The sequence below is a fragment of the Giraffa tippelskirchi genome, chromosome 1 (assembly GCF_054371585.1).
Source record: "Giraffa tippelskirchi isolate mGirTip1 chromosome 1, T2T-mGirTip1v1.2.pri, whole genome shotgun sequence".
NCBI lineage: Eukaryota > Metazoa > Chordata > Mammalia > Artiodactyla > Giraffidae > Giraffa > Giraffa tippelskirchi.
Window position 1 is genome coordinate 36,011,910 of NC_137275.1, and position 16,123 is coordinate 36,028,032.

The following is a 16,123-nucleotide window of genomic DNA, read 5'->3' on the forward strand; positions in this document are numbered from 1 at the left end:
ACTGAGAACATATAGTTTATTAGCTTCAGCATCCATTCCCACCCTCACCCACAAGCCTGGAGGCACCAGTACAGGGATTCCTTAGGCCAAACAACTAAGTGTGCAGGGGCACAGCCCCACCCAGCAGCTGACAGGCTGCCATAAGTCTCTCTGAGACTAAAGCCACCCCTGGACACAGCTCTGCCCACCAAAGGACATGGCTCCACACACAGGTGCACAGGCACTAGGTCTGAGACCTAGAAACCAGAGGCCCTAGGACCAAGGGTTTCCCTTCATGGGCAGACCTCACCCCAGGATCCCCTAGGCCCTGGTCACACATACCAGCAAGCCTGCTCTAGCTTCAGGACTAGCCTCACCCACCAGCAAGTTGCCATTAACCCCAGGACAATTGGAGCCCCACAGCATGCTGTGGTAGGACCTAGTCCACCCATCAGAAGACCAGCACCGTCTATATCTGGTTGGGTCCCATCCTCAACACCAGCAGACCAACACAAGCTTTGGGATGCTCCCGAATCTTAAAATTTGTTAGAAACACTAAAGACAACAAATAGCCAAAACAATCCTGAGAAAGAAGACCAGAGATAGAAGTATCAATCTTCCTGACTTCAGACTACGGTACAAAGCCACAGTAATCAAAACACGATGGTACTGGCATAAAAACAGACCCACTGATGAATGGAACAGAACAAGAAGCCCTGGAGCAAACTCACATACTTATAGTCATTTAATCCATGACAAAGGAAGCAAGAATATACAATGGAGAAAAGATAGTCTTTTCATAAATGGTGCTGGGAAAACTGGACAGCTACATGGAAAGAAATGAAATTAAAACATCTTCCCACACCTGTACAAAAACAAACTCACAATGGATTAAAGACCTAAATGTAAGACAAGAAGCCATAAAACTTCTTAAAGAGAACAAAAGCATAACACCTTTTGACACAAATCGTAGCAATATTTTTTGGATCTGTCTCAAGGCAAAAGGAAAAAAAAAGCCAAAATAAATAAATGGGACCTAATTTTAAAAGCTCATTGATAAAGACAAATACACAGTAAAGGGAGTAAATCAATCTTGCACAAACCTATCAAAAGCAGTAATCATGAGGGCATGAGGGGAAAAGAGTAAAAACAAAGAGTTGTTAAAATGTATCTGAAATTAAGAAATCAGCAATTTAATCATTCATAGGTAGATAACTATATCTAAACCTTATGGTAACCACAAACCAAAAATCTATAATTGATACACAAACAAAAATGAGAAAGGAATCCAAACATAACATTAAAAACAGCCATCAAATTATAAGGGGAGAGAAAGAAAGAGTAAAGGGACATAAAGAACTACAAAAATAACCAGAAAATAATTAACATAATGGCAATAAGTATATGCATATCAACAAATATTTTAAGGTAAATGTACTAAACACTGAACTAAACTTGAAAGCTTTTGTAAAGCAAATTAAACCATCAATAAATAAAAAGATAACCTACTCAATGGGAGAAAATATTTGCAAATGATATAGCCAACAATAACAACATCCAAAATATATAAACAGCTCATACAAGTCAATAGCAAACAAAAGCAAATCATCTGATTAAAAATGGGCAGAACACCGGAATAGATAGTCTTTCAAAGATGACATACAGATAGTCAACAGGCACATGAAAAAATGCTCAACATCACTAATCAGAGAAATACAAATCAAAACCACAATGAGATATCACCTTGCACCTGTCAAGTGGCTACCATACAAAAGAACACAAATAATAAATGTTAGCGAGGATGTGGAGAAAATGGAATGTTGTACACTGTTGGTGTTGTTAATGTAAATTGGTACAGCCACTGTGGAAAGCAATATCGAGGTTACTCAAACAACTAAAAGATAGAATTACCATATTATCCAGTAATTCTACTCTAAAAGAAAACAAAAACATTAATTCAAAAAGATGCATGCACTTCAGTGTTCACAGCAGCATTATTTACAATAGCCAAGATATGGGAGCAACCTAAATGCCAATAAATAAATGAATGGATAAAGAAGATGATGTATATGTATACATATATGTATATGTATATATATATATATATATATATATACATGTGTATATTTACATATATATACAATGAATACTACTTAGTAATTAAAAAATGATCATTTGCATCAACATGGCTGAATATGGAGGGTATTATGTTTAGTGAAATGAGTCAGAGAAAGAAGATTACTGTATGATATTATTTATATGTGGAATCTATAAAACACAATAGTGAATGCAATGAAAAAAAAAAAGCAAGCTCACACATGGAAAGAATATGCTAGTGGCTACCAGTGAGGAAAGGGGAGGGTGGAAGGGCTAGAAACAGTATGTTAATAAGTGGTACAAACTTCTATGTACACAATAAACAAGCTGCAAGAATATATTGGACAGTACAGAGAATATAGACCACGTTTTCTAACAAACTTCTATGTACACAATAAACAAGCTGCAAGAATATATTGGACAGTACAGAGAATATAGACCACGTTTTCTGTGGTCTAATTTTAGACCACAACTATAAGCTGATTATATTAAAAATGTTGAATTATTGTTGGACACCGGAAACTAACATAATATTGTAAATCAAATATAGCAATAAAAAATTAAATTAGATAAAGTAGAAATTTTTAGATTTGCATTTCTAGTCAACAGTAGATACGTTTTTAATTTTTTTCCCCAAATATTTTTCTATTCTGGGCTTGGATTCATAATTTAATTATTGTCTATATAAGCAATACATATTATAGTCAAAAAAAAAAAAGATAAGAAAGGTGCCTCTTTTGCTAACTATATTATTCTTAGTACCTACACAAGACTTGACATATAATGAGGGTACAATGAATGTTTGTTAAATGAATAGTATTTTCAAGATCATATTGCTATAGGAAAGATGATTAAAAGGAAATAACACTAAGGACAACAAGAAGAATTAAGAAAGTTTTACGTGAGTCCAAAAACTTAAATAAGTCAAGAAAATTGTACAAAGGAAGGAGGAAACAAATCTTATTAAACGTTCAGAGAATATTTCACCATAGGAGTAATATTTCAGTTGAATTAAAAGGAATATGGAAGACTTAAATAGAAAACATGGAAGCAAAAAAAGTTCACTGTTGTTGACAAAGGCTTCCCAAAGATATTTACGTTCTAATCCCAGAAGATATAAATACACTACTTTATGTGGCAAAAGGAACTTTTAATGTGTGATTAAGATTCTTGAGATGAAACAATTAACCTGAATTATCTGGGTGAGTCAAATGTAGTCACAGAGCAGTTTATTATAAAGAGGTAAGAGGGTTAAGTTTAGAAAAACCAGCTGCAATAATGGAGGTAGAGTTTTGAGTGATGCATTTTAAATATGGAAGAAAGCCAAGAAATATAGAAATCCTTAGAAGTTGGAAAAAGCAAGAAAATATATTCTCCCCTTGCAGGCTCCATATTAAGTAGAGGGAACTTCCTCAACTTCACAAGGAACATCCACCAAAAACACTAAAAGTAACATATTTGATGGTTAGAAACTAGATGACTTTCCCTTAAGATGAGGAACAGGTATATGTACTTTGTTAATGCAATTAGACAAGAAAATAAAAACCTTTTATATTAGAAAGCAAGAAATAAAACTGTTTTTGTTTGCATATGACTTAATTGTTTATGCAAAAGAACGATGTTCTAGAAGACAAGAGAGTAGAAAATCAAGGTGACTTTGGGTTTGGCAATGAATTTTTAGATATAATACCAAACACATGATTAATGAAGAAAAAAACTTATGTTGTACTTCATTAAAATTTACAGTGAAGGTTTTTTAACCTGACTTTATGTCTACTTTGCAAAGACACTGTTAAGAAAACGAAAAGACAAGTCATACAATAGAAGAAAATATCTGCAAAATTGGATTCGTATCCCTCAAATCTGCAAGAACTCTGGAAACTCAATAATAAGAAAACAGGCAACACAATTAAAAAGTAGGAAGGCAATCTGAACAATCACCTCAAGAAAGAAAGTATCCAGATGGAAATAAGCATATGAAATGATGCTCTATTCTATATGTCAGTAGGGAATTGCAAATTAAAATAATAAGATGGCACTACAGAGCCTGGTGGGCTGCTGTCCATAAGGTTGCACAGAGTCAGACATGACTGAAGCGACTTTGCATGCATGCATGCACACACCTACAAAATGGCTAAAATCAAAAACAATGACAACACCAAATGGTGGTGAGGATATAGACCAACAGGAACTGTCATTCTTTGTTGGTGGGATGGCAAAATGATACAGCCACTTTGAAAGATAGTTTGGCAAGGTTTTTGTTTATAAAACTAAGCATAGTTTTACCACATGATTGAGCAATCAGACTCATTATTTACCTAAATCCACAAAATCCCACACACAAATGCTTATAGCTGTTTTACTATAATTGCCAAAAATTGGATGCAACTAAAATGACTTTCAGTAGGTGAATGGATAAACTGTGATAAATCCATACAATAAAACGCTATTCTATGATAAAGTAAGTGACCTATCAAACCAAGAAAAGACATTGAGGAGCCTTAAATGCATATTGCCCAGTGAAAGAAACCAGCTTGAAAAGACTACATACTACATGGTTTTAACTATATGACATATTGATGCTAATGCTAAGTCACTTCAGTCATGTCCGACACTGTGCGACCCCATAGACGGCAGCCCATCAGGCTCCGCCATCCCTGGGATTCTCCATGCAAGAATACTGGAGTGGATTGTCGTTTCCTTCTCCAGTGCATGAAAGGGAAAAGTGAAAGTGAAGTCGCTCAGTCGTCCCACTCTTAGCGACCCCATGGACTGTAGCCTACCAGGCTCCTCCGTCCATGGGATTTTCCAGGCAAGAGTACTGGAGTGAGGTGCCATTGCCTTCTCCGACGACATATTGAAAAAGCTTAAAATTAGAGACAGTAAAAAAGATCAGTAGCTGCCAGGATTTGGGGAGGGAAGGATGTACTGGTGGAGCACAGGGTGTTTATAGAAAAATAGACTTATTCTGTGTAATATTAACATTATGCATTTGTCAAAACCCATTGAACTGTACAACATGAAGACTGAACCCTAATGTAAACTACTGACTGTAGTTCATTATAACATATTAATATTAGTTCAACAGCTGTAACAAATGTACCACACTAATGCAAGAGGTTAGTAATAGAGAAACTATTGGGGTCGGGGGAGGCAGGAAGGAGAAGGAAATACACAAGAACTCTTTGTAAAGCTCATTATTTTCTGTAAACCCAAAAATGCTCAAATAAGTAAATTCTATAAATTAAAAAAAAAAAAAGAAGTTGGGAGAAGTATGTTTAAAAGAAATAAACTTTTGCCTAGTGTTGTATTGCTACTAGGCAAAAGTAGAAAAAGCAAAAATGGCTAACGTTCTACTTTTTGTTTTGTTTATATTTCTTTTCTAGTCTATTTTTCCAATTCAAAAGTGTTCTTCAAAAAGATGTATTTTGGAACAGTTGACAACTTATTAATAGAGGTAGCACTTCTGACATCAAGTGAGAATCAGTTCTATATTTTGACAACAGAATACAAAAAGGCTTGCATTCCTTAAGGATTTCACAAACCACTTATTAAACTTTCAGAGGCTACTTCAAAAAGTAGAAACAGAAGTCAGGTAAAAAACCTCAAAGGAAAAAAAAAAACTACATAGAAGGCCAACTCCTATTTATTCTCCACACAAACACAGCTTCCATTGAAAATGTTTTTTTTTTTTCTTTTATCCTATGGCAGACCCTAAGAATTCTACAGAGAAACAAACCTATTCCCAAAGTGTACATAACTAGTATTGCCAAACGGAAGGTTATATTTAAAGGTGAAGCTGACCTCTTCACCATGAAGAGAACAGTGGAGAACCAAAAAGGTCTTTCATCTGGACATTTAAGGAACAACTGTGCAAGACATGTTAGGGTTAAAACTATAGATGACACTGAGAACGGGATTTAAACACAGTCATCCTGAGTACAATATTAGCTTGGCTCAAAGGGCCTATAATATTATTATATTTTGAAGAGGTTTGTCTATTAAGAGACTGAGAGCAATCAAAAATGGAATCTTTCTATGTAGTTACAAGAATATAAAATACTTTTTCTCATCCAGAAGACGTTTCCAGTAACAAAAATTCCCCAAGAACCCAATTTATACTACAAAATTTATTCCCTATAATTATAATATGTATAGTAAAAAAGTAAAGTTGTATGAAGGTTTACCCTACTAAATCAAAAACATAGAAAGGGGCATAATATATAATAGATTTAAATGTCAATGTACACTTTTTCATCTACATGAAATACTGCTGGTAATTTCATACAGGTACCAAAATAGAGGTGATATTTTTCATCATTATGATTTGCTTATAACGGGAGGCTATTTCATAGCTGCAATCTTTTATAAAAAATTATATGCTTTAAATGAGTGGAAGCTCTGAATATAGCCTAGGAGAAAGGGCTACTGTACTAAGATTAAATTTATCTATCAAAGCTTTGCTCAAATAGTCTGCAGGAAATTACTTCACGGTAATAAATAATTTTTCAAAATTAAATTTATCATAAATATTGAGAAAATGTATGTGGAAGGCACTTTTAATGGGTGATAGGATTGTGACTTAGTTGACAGATAAGATTTGAGAACTACAGATTTTTACTGTACTTTCTCCTTCTCTCCTACTTAAAGCAGATAAAAACTCATCTGCTTCAAAAAGTCTTGGCTAAGTAACCCTATAAAAATCTACTTTCATCCTGCATATTTTCTCATAGAGCCATAATATGAATAATACCCAATGGATCTTTGAAAATAATATTAAATCTTTATTCCACATGCAGTTTTCTAGAGACCACAGCTCTTGAGTAGTATTATTTTTAGACCTCATCAGTTCAGTTCAGTTGCTCAGTCGTGTCCAACTTTGTGACCCCACAGAATGTAGCACACCAGGCCTCCTTGTCCATCACCAACTCCCGGAGTTTACTCAAACTCATATCCATTGAGTCGGTGATTCTATCCAGCCATCTCATTCTCTATCATCCCCTTCTCCTCCTGCCTTCAATCTTTTCCAGCATCAGGGTCTTTTCAAATGAGTCAGTTCTTTGAATCAGGTGGCCAAAATATTGGAGCTTCAGCTTCAGGATCAGTCCTTCCAGTGAATATTCAGGGCTGATTTCCTTTAGGATGGACTGGTTGGATCTCCTTGCAGTACAAAGGACTCTCAAGAGTCTTTTCCAGTCCCACAGTTCAAAAGCATCGGTTCTTTGGCGCTCAGCTTTCTTTATAGTCCAACTCTCACATCCATCCATGACTACTGGAAAAACCATAGCTTTGAATAGACAGACTTTTGTTGGCAAAGCAATGTCTCTGCTCTTTAATATGCTGTCTGCTGCTGCTGCTGCTAAGTCGCTTCAGTCGTGTCCGACTCTGTGCGACCCCATAGACGGCAGCCCACCAGGCTCTCCCATCCCTGGGATTCTCCAGGCAAGAATACTGGAGTGGGTAGCCATTTCCTTCTCCAATGCATGAAAGTGAAAAGTGAAAGTGAAGTCACTCAGTTGTGTCTGACTCTTTGCGACGCCATGGACTACAGCCTACCAGGCTCCTCTATCCATGGGATTTTCCAGGCAAGAGTACTGGAGTGGGTTGCCATTAGGTTGGTCATAACTTTTCTTCCAAGGAGCAAGCATCTTTTAATTTCATGACTGCAGTCACCATCAGCAGGGATTTTGGAGCCCCAAAAATAAAGTCTGTCACTGTTTCCATTGTTTCTCCATCTATTTGCCATGAAGTGATGGGACCAGATGCCATGATCTTAGTTTTCTGAATGTTGAGTTTTTAGCCAGTTTTTCACACTCCTCTGTCACTTTGATCAAGGGGCTCTTTGGTTCTTCTTCACTTTCTGCCATAAGGGTGGTGTCATTTACATATCTGAGGTTATCGATAATTTTCCCAGCAATCTTGATTCCAAACTGTGCTTCATTCAGCCCAGCATTTCTCATGATGTACTCTGTGTATAAGTTAAATAAGCAGGGTGACAATATACAGCCTTGACGTACTCCTTTCCCTATATGGAACCAGTCTGTTGTTCCATGTCCAGTTCTAACTGTTGCTTCCTGACCTGCATACAGGTTTCTCAAGAGACAGGTCAGGTGGCCTGGTATTCCCATCTCTTTCAGAATTTTCCACTGTTTTTTTGTGATTCACACAATCAAAGGCTTTGGCATAGTCAATAAAGCAAAAGTAGATTTTTTCTGAAGCTCTCTTACTTTTTTGATGATACAGCGCATGTTGGCAATTTGGTCTCTGGTTCCTCTGTCTTTTCTAAATCAAGCTTGAACATCTGGAAGTTATTGGTTCCTGTACTGTTGAAGCCTGGCTTGGAGAATTTTGAACATTACTTTACTAGCGTGTGAGATGAGTGCAATTGTGCAGTAGTTCAAACATTCTTTCGCATTGCTCTTCTTTGAGATTGGAATGAAAACTGACCTTTTCCAGTCCTGTGGGCACTACTGAGTTTTCCAAATTTGCTGGCACATTGAGTGCAGCACTTTCACAGCATCATCTTTTAGGAATTGAAATAACTCAACTGGAATTCTGTCACCTCCAGTAGCTTTGTTCGTAGTGATGCTCCCCTAAGGCCCACTTGACTTCACATTCCAGGATGTCTGGCTCTAGGTGATTGATTACACCATTGTGATTATCTGGGTCAAGAAGATCTTTTTTGCATAGTTCTTCTGTGTATTCTTGCCACCTCTTCTTAATATATTCTGCTTCTGTTAGGTCCATACCATAGCCCCCATAGCACTTTACAAATGTGAAATAAGCAGTGAACAGTTAGTTTTGAAGCCATTGTGGGTTGTTCTCATTTTCTGCATATTAATGCCCTAGATCGCAAGATATTTAAAATGTATTAAAATTTCAATATTTCTAAACTTTGATGGTGCATTTATAATTCTTGGATCTAAACAATGTAACAAAACAGGATAACTTTTGAATGTCCAACCATAAAAGAATGATAGAATAAAGTATTCAGCCTAGTATTACAGAAAGTTATACCATGATTAGAAAGAATGCATTTGATCTCAATAATTTTATTAATGGATAATTCCTTTTTTAAATTTCCCTCCCTTGCTAAGAGTCCTTACTCTAAATCCACAATTATGTTAAAAATGAGACACAATAATGCATACAACAGTGTCAATTGATAAAAGCAGATAATCCTTTTTAAGTAGATAATTAGTGTATGTATTATTTTTAAATGTTTGTGCATATGTACAATGGTAAAGAATATGCCTGCCAATACAGGAGACAGGGTTTCAGTCCCTGGATTGGGAAGATCCTCAGGAGAAGGAAATGGCAATTCACTCCAGTATTCTTGTCTGGAGACTCACATAGACAGAGGAGAATGGTGGGCTACATGCACAGAGTCTGACACAACTTAATGACTGAGCATACAGGCACAAGTGATTATGCATATGCTATATAGCAGTGGATATCACTGCTTATTTATCAATAATTTAGCAGTAATAATTTATCAATAATTCAGCGGTAGCCAATTATGACCTACAGGCCAAATACACCCACAGCTTGTTTTTGAAAATAAAGTATGAAACACAGTCATACTCTTGGTTTACATATTATCCGTGGCTACCTTTATGTTACAGTGATAGAGCTGAGTATTTACAACTGAGCACATGGCCAGCTAAGTCTAAAATATTTACTTCTGGACTTTATAGACGAATTATTTGCTGACCCTTGATTTAGAGAAATACTGTAATTCCCTGACTATTCCATTTGAGCATTTGGATAGTCTGGGAAGAAAGAAATGGTGAGTTTTGAGAAATGAAATATGGTTTATTTTGTTGTTAAAAAAATGAGTTGTATAAGAGAAAACAAATGTAGCTTGGCCTTTGACTAAATCAAGTTTCTGAAGCTTAAAGATAATACAAATGGTACCATTTGTTACATGCTTACCTTTTGCTTTACATGTAGTGTTTTCTTTAATAATACTTTTAATGAGAAGGAAATGGCAACCCACTCCAGTCCTCTTGCCCAGAGAATCCCATGGACGGAGGAGCCTGGTGGGCTGCAGTCCATGGGGTCGCAAAGAGTCAGACACGACTGAGCAACTTCACTTCACTCACTTCACTCACTTCATACTTTATCACTGGGGAAGGAAATGGCAACCCACTCCAGTATTCTTGCCTGGAGAATCCCATGGACAGAGGAGCCTGGCTGGCCATGGTCCACGGGGTCGCAGAGAGTCGGACATGACTGAAGTGACTAAGCATGCACGCACTTTTAATGAGGTATTATTATAGTTCTTTTCCATGTGAGAAAAACGTGGTTTATATAGATTAGGAAACAGCAAAATTTACCTAGCAATTTACTTAGGAAGTGACGTGACTAATTCTTGATTTCAAGTCTGATGAATTTCAAAGCTAAATGTTAACAACAATGTTAAATTGTACTTTGTTCCTGAACAGTGAAGTATATTATGAATATGTATTACCAATATTAGGAAAAAAGTTTCAACTGAATGCCTCACTAAGAATGAGTTAATATATACTTCCTTTAAAAAAAAAAAAGGCATACATATGTTTCTATCTGCACTCCAAACATTTTCCTCAATAAGAAGGAAAAATGGCTGGAAACAGTTCATATGAGAATATTAATTAAATGGTTTTATAGAACCAGTTACCTACTGTTACCAAGAAACAAAAAGAGAATGTAAATGCAGTGAAACTCTGCTTTGCCACTCACTAATTTTGCTTTCTAGCCAAAACTTTTAAACTATCTGAGCTTCAAACTGATCATCAGTAAAGCAAGACTAAGAAATTTGTATCCCAATGTTCATAGCAACATTAACCGTAATTGCCACGATATGAAAACAATCTAAGTGTCCATCAACAGATGAATGGAGAGAAGATGTGGCACATATCTATACAATGGAACACCACTCAACCAAAAAAAAGATTGAAATTTTGCCATTTGTGACAACATGGATCAACCTGGAAGTTATCATGCTTAGTGAAATAAGTCAGCTAGAAAAAGACAAATACCATCTGATATCACCTATTATGCAGAATCTAAAAGATTAAAAACAATAAAACCAACAAATGAATGAAAAGATAGAAACAGGCTCACAGGTATAGAAAATAAACTAGTGGTTACCAGTAAGGAGAGAGGAGGAGGAAGGGGCAAGATAAATGAGGGAATGGCAAGGTCCAACTATTAGGTGTACAATAAATAACAAGTAGAGCACAGGAAATATAGTCAATATTTTATAATAGTTTCATAAGGAAAATAATTCTACAAAAAATAAAATTACTATGGTGTACACCAGAAACTAATACAATATTTTAAGTCAACTGTACTTCAATTTAAAAGAAAGAAAAATTTACAGTAAGTAACTAATGCAACCATGATACAAAAATGCATAGAATGTAGTAGTTAATAAATAATAAGTGGTTAGTTATGAAATACATTGGTTATATAGGAAGACTTTTTCTTGCAAAAATGTTTATTTAAAAATTAACTCATAGTCTAAAAGTACTGCAAAATAGTATGTTTTCATTTCTCTAAGATGTATGGTTTTCTCGTATGAGTGGGTAGATTCTACAAAAGCAGGAATTAACAATCTCTTGAGGTCTTTTTACTTCCAATAACTTAAAAGAAGTATTAGTTTATTGAATACAAATTAAGGCCCAGGACTAATCTCAGCACAGTGGATATCAGGCATGTTTATCCTTGCTTCCACCAAACAAGTTTGCCTGATTCAAGCATAGTCTACCTAATACTTTCAGTAGCCTTTGTCATTAACCTTACCATTTCCAGAAGCCCAATTCTGTTTACTTTCTGGACACTTACCACTATTTATTAGAAAGTACAATAACATGAAGAAAATAAGAGTTTTATGGCAAAGATGTTATCTTGGTTAAGCAAGATCTTGCTGAGAATTTTGCATTACTACTATATCTGTTTCATATATATATATATGCATACATATTATGCATTTATATACAGTAAAAAAAATATGGCTTTGTAGTTATTCTTTCCAACCTATTCTAAATTCAAGAAAAAGATCATTTTCCAAATGACAATAATAGGCAATAAATATCATTCTACTATTAAAAGCAAGCAACTCACTGCTTTATTAAGGGCAGGTTTCTTTCTCTTCACTAACATTTACTATGTATTTACTATGTACTACATATGCTTATTATTTAATATTCATTAAAACTGAAAGAAATGTCTAGTCAGTATACATGAGAACTGAGGCTTAGGAACCATAATTTACCCAAAGTCTAAAAGCTTAGTAAGAGGCAGAAATGGAAATCAGAGACAGCCCTTTCTAGTAATGAAGTGTGCTATTATACATCAGGGAATTATATTTGCATTTCAAATTGTGGTCATTTGGGATAGTGTGTTCTTCACTTGGAAACAGCTATTATTATAGTCAATATGTGAAGGATTAGAAAATTATAAAAAGGCCTATTATGATGACAGAGGGACAAAGTGCTAATGTATTTATGACTTGCATTTACTTCATTAGATATGCAAAACAAACTATGGATTTAGGATGCAATTCTTATGACAAATTCTTTTGTACATTGACAAATCTCTGGTATGAAAATGTCATTAAATAAAGTGAGACTGGTTAAAAGCAAGCAAAAAAAAAGAAATTTACAGCTAATAAAGATCTCTGTTTTGCTTCCACAAGGCATGAGTACTTGCAGATTTGACTTTCTATTGATATGTTGAATTTCTGTAGGGATTCAGGTGCAGTTGAGCACAACTCTTGTCTTTTCTAAGTCTAAACTCTTTCTTTACACAATTATCCCTCATTTCATGAATCCAATGCGTGTCTACCCTTTACCCCAATTGAACTTAACCTTTGAAACCAAATTAATCTAATACCAATAACTACTTAAGTCCTGTCTTTCCTGGGTATATTTGCATTTTAAGCCTGTTAACTCTTATTTACAAAAAAAGACTTTTAACTTTCTTCTGGTAAAAGATTTTTTTTTTTTACTTTGCAAGGAAATGGATCATACTTCAGAGAAGAGAATAAGCCATGTAACTCATGCAGTTAGTCATTTTACAACAAGACTAATGAGTATGACCATACAGAATGTCAGCCCTGAGGAATAACCCAGGTACATTCTCTAGACTCCTAATCGTAGGAGCTATTAAGGGTGGAACCTTTTCACTCCTGAGTCCGGAATCTAAATGGCATAGCCCTGGCACCTATCCTTTTCCTCTAGTTTTCCTCTCTAACTCTTCTTCTTAACCCAGCCATGCATCTCATAACCCAGCCATATATCTTTAGGAAACAAGAAGCCCAGATCTATAGATTAAATTCTTTGGAAGGCAATGGCACCCCACTCCAGTACTCTTGCCTGGAAAATCCCATGGACGGAGGACCCTGGTGGGCTGCGGTCCATGGGGTTGCTAAGAGTCGGACACGACTGAGCGACTTCACTTTCACTTTTCCCTTTCATGCACTGGAAAAGGAAATGGCAACCCACTCCAGTATTCTTGCCTGGAGAATCCCAGGGATGGGGTAGCCTGGTGGGCTGCTGTCTATGGGGTCGCACAGAGTCAAACACGACTGAAGCGACTTAACAGCAGCAGCAGCAGCATACATAATATTTGTAAATGTTGTGACAATTTATAACATGTTATGATTGATTTCTGTGTTTTCTATTTACAATTGGTTATTTACCTCAGATGACCATTAATATCTACTACTGTGGGCAGGAATCCCTTAGAAGAAATGGAGTAGCCATCATGGTCAACAAAAGAGTCTGAAATGCAGTACTTGGATGCAATCTCAAACATGACAGAATGATCTCTGTTTGTTTCCAAGGCAAACCATTCAATATCACGGTAATCCAAGTCTATGCGCTGACCAGTAACGCTGAAGAAGGTGAGGTTGAATGGTTCTATGAAGACCTACAAGACCTTTTAGAACTAACACCCAAAAAAGATGTCCTTTTCACTATAGGGGACTGGAATGCAAAAGTAGGAAATCAGGAAACACCTGGCGTAACAGGCAAATTTGGCCTTGGAGTACAGAATGAAGCAGGGCAAAAGGTAATAGAGTTTTGCCAAGAGAACGTACTGGTCATAGAAAACACCCTCTTCCAACAACACAAGAGAAGACTCTACACATGGACATCACCAGATGGTCAACACCGAAATCAGACTGATTATATTTTTTGCAGCCAAAGATGGAGAAGCTCTATACAGTCAGCAAAAATAAGACTGGGAGCAGACTGTGGCTCAGATCATGAACACTGTATTGCCAAATTCAGACTTAAATTGCAGAAAGTAGGGAAAACCACTAGACCATTCAAGTATGACCTAAAACTAATTGCTTATGATTATCCAGTGTAAGTGACAAATAGATTAAAGGGACTAGAGCTGATAGACAGAATGCCTGATGAACTATAGACAGAGGTTCGTGACACTGTACAGGAAGACAGGGATGAAAACCATCCCCATGGAAAAGAAATGCAAAAAAGCAAAATGGCTGTCTGAGGAGGCCTTTCGAATAGCTGGGAAAAGAAAAGAAGTGAAAAGCAAAGGAGAAAAGGAAAGATATTCCCATCTGAATGCAGAGTTCCGAAGAATAGCAAGGAGAGATAAGAAACCTTCCTTAGCGATCAGTGCAAAGAAATAGAGGAAAACAACAGATTGGGAAAGACTAGAGATCTCTTCAAGAGAATTAGAGATACCAAGGGAACATTTCATGCAAAGATGGGCTCGGTAAAGGACAGAAATGGTATGGACCTAACAGAAGCAGAAGATATTAAGAAAAGGTGGCAAGGATACACAGAAGAACTGTACTAAAAAGATCTTCATGACCCATATAATCACGATGGTGTGATCACTCACCTAGAGCCAGACATCCTGGAATGTGAAGCCAAGTGGGCCTTAGAAAGCATCGCTATGAACAAAGCTAGTGGAGGTGATGGAATTCCAGTTGAGCTATTTCAAATCCTCAAAGATGATGTTGTGAAAGTGCTGCACTCGATATGCCAGCAAATCTGGAAAACTCAGCAATGGCCACAGGACTGGAAAAGGTCAGTTTTCATTCCAATCTCAAAGAAAGGTAATTCAAAGAATGCTCAAACTACCACACAATTGCACTCATCTCACACGCTAGTAAAGTAATGCTCAAAATTCTCCAAGCCAGGCTTCGGCAATATGTGAACCATGAACTTCCAGATGTTCAAGCTGGTTTTAGAAAAGACAGAGGAACCAGAGATCAAATTGCCAACATCTGCTGGATCATCAAAAAAGCAAGAGAGTTCCAGAAAAACATCTATTTCTGCTTCATTGACTATGCCAAAGCCTTTGACTGTGTGGATCACAATAAACTGTGGAAAAATCTGAAAGAAATGGGAATACCAGACCATCTGACCTGTCTCTTGAGAAACCTGTATGCAGGTCAGGAAGCAACAGTTAGAACTGGACATGAAACAACAGACTGGTTCCAAATAGGAAAAGGAGTACGTCAAGGCTGTAGATTGTCACCCTGCTTATGTAACTTATATGCAGAGTACATCATGAGAAATGCTGGCCTGGAAGAAATACAAGCTGTAATCAAGATTGCCGGGAGAAATATCAATAACCTCAGATATGCGGATGACACCACCCTTATGGCAGAAAGTGAAGAAGAACTAAAGAGCCTCTTGATGAAAGTGAAAGAGGAGAGTGAAAAAGTTGGCTTAAAGCTCAACATTCAGAAAACTAAGATCATGGCATCTGGTCCCATCACTTCGTGGGAAATAGATGGGGAGACTGTGGAAACAGTGTCAGACTTTAGTATTTTGGGCTCCAAAATCACTGCTGATGGTGATTGCAGCCATGAAATTAAAAGACGCTTACACCTCGGAAGGAAAGTTATGATCAACCCAGATAGCATAGTTAAAAGCAGAGACATTACTTTGCCAACAAAGGTCTGTCTAGTCAAGGCTATGATTTTTCCAGTGGTCATGTATGGATGTGAGAGTTGGACAGTGAAGAAAGCTGAGTGCCTAAGAAGTGATAGTTTTGAACTGTGGTGTTGGAGAAG